The sequence below is a fragment of the Cryptomeria japonica genome, chromosome 2, assembly GCF_030272615.1.
Source record: "Cryptomeria japonica chromosome 2, Sugi_1.0, whole genome shotgun sequence".
Lineage (NCBI taxonomy): Eukaryota > Viridiplantae > Streptophyta > Pinopsida > Cupressales > Cupressaceae > Cryptomeria > Cryptomeria japonica.
Window position 1 is genome coordinate 334,223,305 of NC_081406.1, and position 12,155 is coordinate 334,235,459.

The window sequence follows — 12,155 nt, forward strand, 5'->3', positions numbered from 1 at the left end:
AGATTAGTACAAAAATTTTCAACACTATGTACATTTACCTTCTTGCTCTTGACAATCTAAAATTTGCTTGCATCCTCAGATTCGGTGTCACTAGACTCTTTTGCCAAAATGAGTCTCCGAGTAGATTTCTTGTAAGTTTTTGTTACCTTGGGAATAACAACACTCTTTGTTTTCTTACTCCCTGAAGTTGCAGATGCTCTTGTGTTAGGTCGCTTTGTTAGAGGAGTCGGTGAGGCCTTTGATGAATCATGTTTCTTTCTTTTCAACACTTTTCCCTTAGGCAATTTGGTTCTCAGTGTTATAGTTACCTCTTGGGCTTCAGATTCCTCTTCAGTAATGGCTATAGTGCCTTTGACAGGTGTAGAGGAAGAATCTTCTCTGAATTTTTTTGATAATGCCTTTATCATCTTTGTTGCCTTTCTTGTAGCTTTGGGTACTACAATGCTCATTTTTACTTTTTATTTCACTTCTTCATAGGTTCCATACCTCAGCTCGGTAGCATGCCTTGGTAATATAAGAAATGCATCAATTTGTTCTTGTGTGATGTCAAAATCAATCTCATAGCCCATAGGTGACAAAGATTGAGTTCTTGGTTCCACAACATTCACATAACAATAATCAGTGTCTACTTCAAAACATATGTCATCTTTGTATTTCTCTACTAGCTTGGGTGGAATCCGGTACCTGTTATGCATTTTCTCTTGAAACTTATTGAAGTAATCATCCATAATATCATTAAAATTATCACCTAGCTTCTTGATGAAGTTATTAATCTAATGGGTGATTGGTCGGCGTAGTTCCCAAACAACTTTACCGATTGATGGAAAGAATTTTTCAAAATAGAAAAACATGCATACAAGTAGTGATCCAAACTTTAGTGTATTAGCCAAGTTGTTCTTCTTCGGCTTCCTGATGGTGTTCAGATTCTCAAACGGGTTTTTCAGCAACACCTCACATAGATCAATTTTCATGCCTTTCTTCACAATTTTGTATGCTAGGTCTACTATTGCACAGGGTACACTGTTTTCCCTTACCGATTGGAAGAAACAGTAACCTATTACTCTAATGGCAAATTTTAGTTCTGCATCAGTGACATTGTTCAATTTCAGTCCTCTGCAATCTGATTCCACTCTGGTTAAACTGATCAATTCCTTCAGTGATATCATCTTTTGAGCTCGGGCATGATCATAAACAGGTTAACCGATAATTAGATGAATGATTTCCTTGGTAATCTTAAACGGTTGCTCTTCTAGCCACATGAAGTCATCATGAACTCTGCTCAGAACAAACTTGACCCACAGGGTTTGAACACACAGGGATAGGTTAGGGCTTTAGTTAATTCCTTGATCTTAATGTGCTCATACTTGCTATCCAATTTTCCATCGGTGCACAATTCATCATATGTGTCTTTGATTTCAACGTGACCAAGTTCTTCAACACAACATTTGGTGAAGAATCTCACATCCTCAACTAATAACACTCTATCTGGGATGAGTGAAAATGCGGTTTTGTCATCCGGTTCAGATGCAACTTTGGGAGTTAACGAGTATTTTAGTGAGGGCTTTTCAACATTCTTAACAACGATGGGATCTTGGATCTTAGGTGCCATTTGTAGATTTCAGATAAAAACTAACAAGAGATCCTCAGGGTTTGAGGGTTTTCAAACAACTAACGCTTTACACTTAGCAGATAATAACAACTTGATAAGATCGGTAAACCAGCTTAACAATGCATTGAGATTAATGTAAATACCTTGAATTTTGCTTTGTAGAAGGTTTGATCGCCTTTGATTTTCTTTGCTCTGCTCTCTCAAAAACTTGGTAAGTAAAAAAATGACCGCGTAAATGTTTTAAGTACACAGTATACCTTATCAGGCTCCATGCAGGTTAGGTCAAAAACATTAAATGCACTTAGTTACACTAAACTTTCTTTCCTTTTCTTTTTTGCACTTTAACCAAGTAACCAAACTTCCTTCATTTACCGACTTGACAGGTTTCCTGTATTCACCGACTTGACAGGTTTCCTATATTCACCGACTTGATAGGTTTCCTGTATAGCACTCCAAAAGACTTTGATAGAATTTCAAACTTACTACTACATCTTAGCTATGCAGATTTTGAATTAAGTACATAATAAAATAGGAACTATTAAGATTTAACCTTGAGAGAATGCAGTCCCTTCATAACTTTACCGATTAATTTGGAATAGGAGAACCTAACTCGGTAGGTAAGGTGCTTTCTTCATTTGACACAATTTCCTTCTTTTTCCAAATCATCTTTAATTTTTCTTTTATTTCCTCAGTGTCTTTTCTAGGTTGATCTCTACAATCTCCAGCCAAGTGTCCTACTTTGTGACAATGAAAACATGCCATACCAGGATTTCTCCATGATCTTCGATTGTTCATCCCAAACCTTATAAAGCAGTTGGCACTTATATGTCCATATCTTCCACAGCATTTACACCATATCCTTATATTGTAATCCCATGGTACTGCAACTTATTGTCAGTTAAGATCTCTGTGGGTTCGATAGCTTCCAGTGTTTGCTCAGTGTGCATACCACATATAGTTCTTTTGCTTAAACCAACACTTCTCGGTACTATGTCCATATCTATTGCAGTTTTTACAAAACCCTTTGAATTTTGCCTTCTTATAATTGTTAACAGACTTTGTCCTACATTGATTAGATGTGTGACCATATTTATTGTAATTGTAACAATAACCTTTGGACTTAGTGACATTCGGTTGCTTACCTTTTCTGATTTGGCACATGTTGGTAGTGTGACCTTGATTTCCATAGTAGTTGCAAATAGGCTTCTTTCTTTTGAAGTTCTTCTTGATTCTAGCTTGCTTTGATGATTCTCCTCTCTCGGTAGTATGGATTCCCTTCTTAGTAGAGTCTTTTCCTTTGTAACCGAGTCCTGGATCTTTGTTGGGTCATCCTGTATTCAGTTGCTCATCCAACATCTTTGATGCTTCATAACTCTTCTTCAATGTTTCTTTGGATTTCTTCTTTGTTTCAAGCTCATTGGTCAACCTTGATACTTCAAGTTTCAATGCTTGATTCTTACCATCTTTCAGATTTGCTTCATGATGTGCATAGCCTAGTTGATTTGACAAGTTTTGTTGAATTCCAGTCAACCTTTTGATTTCATCATTGTTATCAGATACTAAGGCTTCAAGTTGTTGTTTCTCTCTTTCTAGATCTCTTATTTTATCCTCGACTGTCCTCAATGCATCAAGATTTTCAGTCATCTGTGTGCTGAAATGTTCATGTTCTCTTTTCATTGCTTTTAGTTGATCAACCAGTGCTTTGTTCTTTTCTTTCAATACTCCAATCATTTCTTCAGTCTCTTCAGATATATTGTTCTCACATGATGTCTCAATTTGTTCCACTAACTCTTGAGAGTCCTGAAAATAATCAGATAATCTTCTTCTCACTTTCAGAGATTTTTGCATTTGCCTTTGCATGTCTGCAATCACTTGATTAGCATGATCCAGCTCTTCTTGCAGATACATAATCCTCCAAGATTGTTTATAGCCTTCCATTGATAAGATCTTTCTCTTTAGGCAGTTAAACCCTTTTCCAAGATTGAAGCTCTGATACCAATTGTTAGGCCCAATATGGAAAGCTAATGTACTAAGAGGGGAGGGGTGAATCAGTACTTCAAATCCTTTTCTTAACAATATCTTTACTGTTATGCATGAACTGAATAGTGGAGTAACATAATATAATGCTAAAACAAATAAATAACAATCATACATGATTCACTCCATAACACATATATTTTGGCTATGCAGAAACTCTTGGTTAGAGAGAAAAACTGCGGTGGGGATGGCACCCACAACTTCACTACTGCAATAATAAAGGTTGCTCAGTTAGAGCTACATGTTTAGCTATTTCTGATAGCTTACCCTGTTAGGAGTATCAAGATCTTTTAGATCTACCCTGCTAAAGGATTTTACAACACTTAATCTAAATGCTGCACCTGGTTAGAGGCTTTACAATTTATAGACTTGATTAGAGTCTTTTACCCTGCTAGAGGAAAATATTACAATAAAATCATTACAAATATCTACAACTTTACATCTGGAATGTTATAGCAGATTTTATGTGCTCAGAATAAGATTACCTTGCTTATAGCATACCTCGGTAACCCATATAGTAACTCGGTAAACCCTTCTGTTTACTCTGTTCTTTGACTATTCTCTGAAATCCTTCTCGGTGACCTCTGTGTCTCTGTAATAGTCATAACACTTAGTGCTTTCACATGTATTGCTTCATATATTTCTATATCTTCCTTTTTGTCATACTACATGTATATGTGTGATCTTAATCCATGTTGTATAAATTTATCTCTTATGTCGGTGATCCATTCATTGCTTCAATCTAACAAACATGTTTTATCAAATGAATAACCATGCAAAATATTTCACTGGTTAGATGACCTCAAAATCATACATAATCTTTAAGTGCAATTTCCAATGTGATAACGGTTCTATGTTCCTTGATCTTGTAACATGTTTCCATATGTATGTCCAGGTTCAATTAATCTGGTAACACGTTTCACTCAGTGTATATCAACTCGGTGTGTCATCTTTGTTGGTCAATAGACATGGAATGATACTCGATAGACAGCTTGGTGCATATTGGGCTCTTGACTACTTTCTTCTATAATCGACTGGACTGTGCATACCGACTAAATATTTCAGTAGAGATAACCGACGAGAGTATATAGAATAGTTTTGAACATAAAACTAATGGCAACTTGATAAGTAGTAATAGTATCTACTGGTATCTCAACATTTTCCTGTAAATTAGTATCTATCGGGGGCTTAATATCTACTAGCTTAATGTTTTTCAAAATTGAGGGTGAAGTACCCATAATACCTTTACCTTTCCCTTCAACCGGGATGTCTGCAGCGTCTATCTTAGATTCTGGTGAAGTATCAAAACCATGATTCTCTTTAAAGAACTTAACCCATGCCTTGTGGGTTTCCTTGATTATGTCATTTTCTTTGCCTAACATAAGACTGATTATTCTATGCTTGTTGTTAAATATTTTCCTATCTACGACCTCAAGTGTCTTGTCCATCTCATCTGGTGCAATAGAAACACAAACATATAATAACTCTTGAATCTTTATATGTTTGTCCTCTTGTACTACTAATAACCTCCTAGCATCTAAAATATCATACAACTGTGTCGATATTTGGTCTTCAATTTCTAACAAGGCTTTCTTATATATATCCAAATACAACAAAACTGATTCCTCTACTTCTCTTTGCTCATCTTTATCCAAATGTTCATAATAAAATTGTACATTCTTTAACATACCATTTTTAGTAATTTCATCAACTAACTCTACACAAGTATTTGGTGGAATAGTAGTTACATTACCATATTCAAGTGCAATATTAATGTCATCCTTCTTCTTTCTCCTTCCAGTACCGGATGGGGCTAAAGGTGTCTCTTTAGGTGCTCTTCTCTGTGTTGATACCCTAATAGTGACTTTCTTAACCAGTTTCTTCTTAGCTTCTACTTGAGTCTCTTCAATTTTCTTCCTCAGTACCATTTGAAAGCCAAGGGTGTGTCATCGTCAGATCCAGAATTAGCTGCAATAGGCTCAATGAATATTTTTGGCTCTTTATTTTTCCTTTCTTTCTCCAGGACAACATCAATCAATGCTTTTATGTCCAATGAAAACTTTTCAACAAATTTACTTGCCTTTCCTTCCTACTTCTCCCTCTTCTTCTAGTTGAACTCAGTTTCAACCTCATGCTTCTTCTACTTATCAATGCCAAAGGTTTTTACAGTTTCATCTATAGGTACCTCAATTAGCATTTGTGCATAAGCATCAACAATTTGTGCTTCAACTTCATAACCTATTTCCTCAATCCAAATCTTCTGGGGCCTTACAACTTCCATCAGAGTTTCATCTTTCTTGACTATGAAGTATATCTCAATTGAGTACTTTTCAACAATATGTTGTGGAATCCTCATCCTATAATTCATAGCCTTTTGTAATACTTTAAAGTAACCAAACACTTTGTCATCTCTCTTACTACCCAATGTAGCAATTGATTGTTTAAGTTGCCTCCCTACCGGGATATCGAATGCCCATTTTCCCTTCCCAAAATTGAGAGTCTCATTGATGAAAAATAGCATTAAATAGACAATTAAGTTACTATACTGGAATGTTCCTTTCTTTTCTCCTTTTATCTTTCCTAGATTAATCAACAGTTCATCCAACATCCAACCACACAGATCCAATTTCTCATTCTCCCTCATCATTTTATGAGCTACATAGATGCAGGAGCTAGAAACAGAATTCGGATGGTTTGACTGAGTTACCTTGTAACCGATGACCATGCTTTTGAACTTGATATATGTATTGGTGATAGTACTAACCCTCATTGATCACTTGTCTGATGTTGTGCCGGTAATCTTGTTGACTTGATCATTTGAAACTTTCTTCTCTGGACATTGTCCAGCCTATTGTAAACCAAATATTACCCTAATGGACTCCTTCATAATCTTATACGGTCTATCCAACCAGATAAACTCTTCATGTACTCTACTCAAAACATACCTAACAATCTCATCTTCAAATTCTGGAATATCCAGAATGTCGATAAACCCTAAATCCACAATATGCTCATATTTAGGCTTAATCTTTCCAAAATCTCCCATTAACTCATTCATCTAAATGCTCTTATATTAGTCATTCCTAAATCATCAATAGTATAGTGACTGTAATCTCTTACATCTTCAACATACACGACTCCTTTCGGGACACGGGAAAAAGTGCCAACCGAATTGTCCAAGGTAGTAACATGCAGATATCACTTGAAAATCAGGCAGGGATGATCCTTGACCTCAGCAATAGTCGGATCTGCAACAAATATAGGTACAAATGATTATCTCACTTTCATGATTGAAGTTAAATACCTGTGAATAGCTACTGGTGAAAAACTCCAAAGAATTCCTCCAATCGTGGGTGAAATAATTCGATATATCAATCAATCTGAATCACCTTAGACTTCCTTTGAATCGCTCTGAATGCAAAGTGATTATAAATGAAGTGAATTCAACCTTTTATCCTTCAAGAAACCCTAATCCTTTATTATTAATGACTTCCGATGGAAGATACCAGATCTCTATCAATCATCTCCATGTCGGATAAGCATCTGCAATGTCTCGAACATCTTCGAGAACCTCTTCCCGAGGCATATGCAGTATCTTCATGAATTTTCCTACCCCTAAGGCATCTGCCTTAGTTACGGGATGAGCTTCCAGCCTGTGTAGGAGAAATGTCCTTTGTCAGTTGAGTAACTGGTGCATTTCCATCCACTCATTGTTCTTCTGACTTCCTGACCCATCTCTGGGTATGATCTTGCTAGATTTCATTAACCTTCTCTTTTCCTTTCTCATTTAATCCATTATTACCAATGGGTAGATTTCTGTTTCTACAGAACTTAGCAATATGTCCAACCTCATTACATGCATAACATGTAACATTGTTCCTTTGAATGCTTTTCTAAAACTGATGTAATTGCTTGACCTGCACTGATTAGCCATATGTCCAAATTTTGCACATGCATAATATTAAACAATCATTCTACAATCTTCCATCTTATGACCATACTTATTACATTTAGAACATTGACCGAGAGTAGAATCAAGGTTCTAATTTACTCTATTTCTACATTGCCTATCCATGTGACCAAATTTATTACAAACAAAGCATCTACCATTAAATTTATAAGCATTAAACCACCTAACCAGTGTCTTATGTTTTTTATCTTCATTTGCAATACCGAAACTCTATCCTTATTCAAATCCAAGTCCACTGGAATCTCCATTCTTCCTTTGTCTCTCCAATAACTCATCTAGTTGTGTTGAACTAATCTTGAATTTTTCTTTATACTCACTTGCAATAGTCAGATCATCTCTCAGAATTATCATTTGTCTCTCAAGCTCTTGTTCATTACTTTGGGATTGTACTAAATCAATTCTCAGCATATCATTTTCATGAACCAACCTTGCACATTCTTCAAATTTGTTTTTCAAAGATACAACAAGATTTTCTTTCTTTCTCTTTCAGTCCTCAATCTCTTTAAGACATCCTCATATTTATAACTTGCATTTCATTTCTCATAACCATGTTCTCCTGACTAAGATTCAAAACTCTCTCATTAAGTGCATATTTCTCATGAGTATCCTTATTCTGCAAAAGTTCCTTCCTCCTAGCTGGAACAGATGACAACCTCTCCTATAGGACAAGAATGAATTCTTGAGAAGAATTCAATTCATCTTGTAGCTTCAAGTTCTTTATCCTTTCAACATCATAATCTTTAAGTGCCACCTCAAGTTTCTTCTCCAAACTCATATCCATGGATTTTGGATTCAGGATCTTCCTCAAGCTATTACACTTCCTCTAAGGAAAAAGGCTCTTATACAAATTGTTGAAATCCAAGAACACTTAGAGAGGGAGGGGGGGTGAATCAGTGTTCTACCAGAATGATCAATTTTAACCTTATTAAAACATGCATACACCAACCGGTATACTAGTACATATAGAATTGAAAGAACTAAAGCAACCAATAATCTAATTACATAAATGAATACCATATCACATAGAATTATACATGGAAAAACTCAAAGAGGAAAAGCCACAGTAGGATTTTTAACCCACAATATCAATTCACTTTCCATATGAAGAGATATTACAAAATAGAGGGGCATGCACTTGCAGGAAGGCTTATAGCCTAGAGCACCCTGCTCAATCACAAAAGGAGCCTCACTAACTACATGCAAATCTAGACTACAATCTGAAAAAATGATTGAACTGCAAAGATAGCATCATCTATGCCTGAATACAATGTTGGTTAAGCTCTGTCTGTTCCGGTCTGAAACCCTAAACCCTTACTGGAACAACCCTTACATAAATATCCTCACATACATGATCTCTCTCATATGTTTCACATCTCCTTTACATTATCATATTCTCCTATCCATCCATATTACAAAAGGATCTAACCAACTGACCTATATACCCCTTTACAATTCATTAAGCCTTATGTTGGCTTACAAAGATAATTACAATATGAGCATACATGTCGGCTAGATAACATAAATACATAAATATATAAATATAAAAATCAATTGCCAATGCTGGATCAAAAATATGTCGGCCTCCAATACTGATATCCTGATTCTAAACCATGTCGGGTTGCATTGTTGGTAACCTGAGAATTCCTTACAACATGCCAGTGTTGGTGCCGGTGTTGGTGAAGTGTTTGTGAAGTGCTTTTCGGTACACAACTAACCAAAATTATGAAGCCGAAATAAGTTGCCATCAATGACAATATATTGAAACCAACCATTTGAGTGTCAATAGTGAACAAGTTGTTACAGGTGTGTGTGTGCATTTATTTAAAATATGTACAATTTTTAAAGTTTCTTATTTATTTTATTGTTCAAATAATTTATGTTAATTTTGTTTGAAATATATTAGGTCCATGTTGCTGATATTTTTGTAGTGGTTGTTGATCCTGACAATAATGAAGGTGTTGATTATTATCTACTGAGATGCAGAACACCAAAATGCAAGTTATTAGAATCAATCACTGATGGTGATGGACAACAATATCCCATCGGTTCAATTGTTGTTGAAGGCACTTATTATCAACAAATAAAGATAGATAAAAATGGTGTAACATTTATTGATTATATGATAGGCCAAAAAGTTCTACACTACAGTCACTTAGTAATAGCGACAAGATTGCATTTGGGGACATTGCCAAAAAGAGGACATGGCAACCAAAAGTGGAGGTTGCCTATTGAAGATCATGAAAATATCTTAAAGATTATAAAAGATAGGGAGGATCTAGATTATATGTACGAGGAGCTTTAAGTTAACTTGACAGGTTTGAACTTTTTATACTAGATAGCTCGTACTTCGATGAACTCATATTTTCTAGGACAAGATCATATATATATATATAGACATGCATGTTTGTTTGGGTAGTGTGGATGGTTATATATTATTTATATTTCACATGGACATTTAATTTTGTGGATGCATGTTGAATTTATATGTATGTATGGATTTGAATTTTTATGTGTATGTATGTGTATAGATTCATTTATATAAATACATGTATGGATTCATTTATATGTGATCTTGAGGGACCGCTTAAGGGGTATTAAGGGGATTTATGCAATGGGGTCATAGTGCATGTACATAGTTACACCAAGATCATAGTGAATGTGTTTTATGGATGAATAAATTGTTTAAGAAAAAATTGTGCATTGAATTCTTGTTTTATACTTAAATATATTTTGTGGAGGCATTGAATTTGTATGTATGTATGGATTTGAATCTTTATGTCTATGTATGTGTATAGATTTATTTATATTTACATGTACAGATTCATTTATATGTGGTCTTAAGGGGTCTTAAGGGAATTTAAGGGGTCTTAAGGGGATTTATGCAATGGGGTTGTACTGCATGTACATAGTTACACCTAGATCACAGTGCATGTGTGAATCACTTATAAATTATCTTTATGTATGTATACATGTATGGATTCATTTTTATTTACATGCATGCATGGATTTGAATTTTTATGTGTATGTATGTTTATTGATTCAAATTTATATTTACATGTATGGATTCATTTATATGTGGTCTTAAGGGGTCTTAAGGGGATTTATGCATGTGTGAATCACATATAAGTGTATTTATGTGTATGGATTCGTTTAATTATGTTGTATTAAGGAGTCCTAAGGTGTTTTAAGGGGTCTTAAGGGGATTTTTGTAACATGGTCATAGTGCATGTTCATAGTTACACCTAGATTGAAAAGTGCATATGTCAATCACCTATTTAAATCATCTTTACATGTATGTATACATGTATCTATTCATTTATATAAATACATCTATGGATTCATTTATATATGTTGTCTTAATGGGATATTTGCATTGGAGACGATATTAAAAAAAAACAATATAAACACAAAGTAGTATGTATATATGGTGAAAAGTGAATAATGAACTATTGTAAAACCATACAGATTCAACCACAAATAATCTAGATCCTATAATGAAACATTCACCAATACCAATAGAGATACCTAAGATCATGTAAATCAACAAAATAAATAAATATTACCATTCACATGTCTACTAGGGTTTCAATCTCCATTGTCTTCCTATCTCCATTGATCTTGCTTGATATATTTGCTCTCAAATTTTATGTGTGCACAAGAGCTCAACAAAGAACGCAAATGTGGTTGATAGCTTGGTCACAAAAAGGCTTGATTGCATAAGATTGATTAGACACCTTGATTGGTCGATTAGATGATAAGAATGCTCATTAGGTTTGATAATGAAGGAAGTATCCTCTTATAAAGAGAATACTTTAGGAAATGAAGGGATAAGATTAAGAGGTGTAAAGATAAATGGTCGACTAGGATTAAAGGGTTGGTAGAGGAAATGATAAAATGGGTAGGTAGCATAGGAATTAAGAAATGAATGACATGTGTCATGGGTAGAAAAGGCTAATGAATTAATTAAATAAATAAATATTTATTTAATTAATAGAGGAAATGAGATCAATTAAATAAATATAAGTATTTAATTAATTTAAGAAAAGGACAATTTAAATAAATAAAAGTATTTATTTAAATGAGGAAAGGCTTATAAGAAGATAAATGAATTAATTAAATAAATATATATTTTTTTAATTGATAGAAGACTTAGGATAAAATAATTTGATAAATAAAAATATTTATTTAATTGGACAGGACAATTTTAGGTGTCTACATTTTGCCCCTCTTCGAGACAATGCAGCTTGTCACGTTGGCTCAAAGTACATAAGATAAACTGATACAAAGTTGCCCTATGACAGGAATGATATGCCCCCTCAAGAGATTGGATGAAAATATTTGAAAAGATCACATACAATCTCTTGATAATAAAGAAAGGCTAGAAAGGACTGACCAGATAGGATGACAAGGTCACACATGGAAAAGACTGACTCAAAAGGAATCAACAAAATCATGTATATGTATTAAAAGGCCAAAATTGATAGTTTTGTGATGAACATATGCTATCAATTGGATAAGTTGCTGAGAGGATTCACTCAA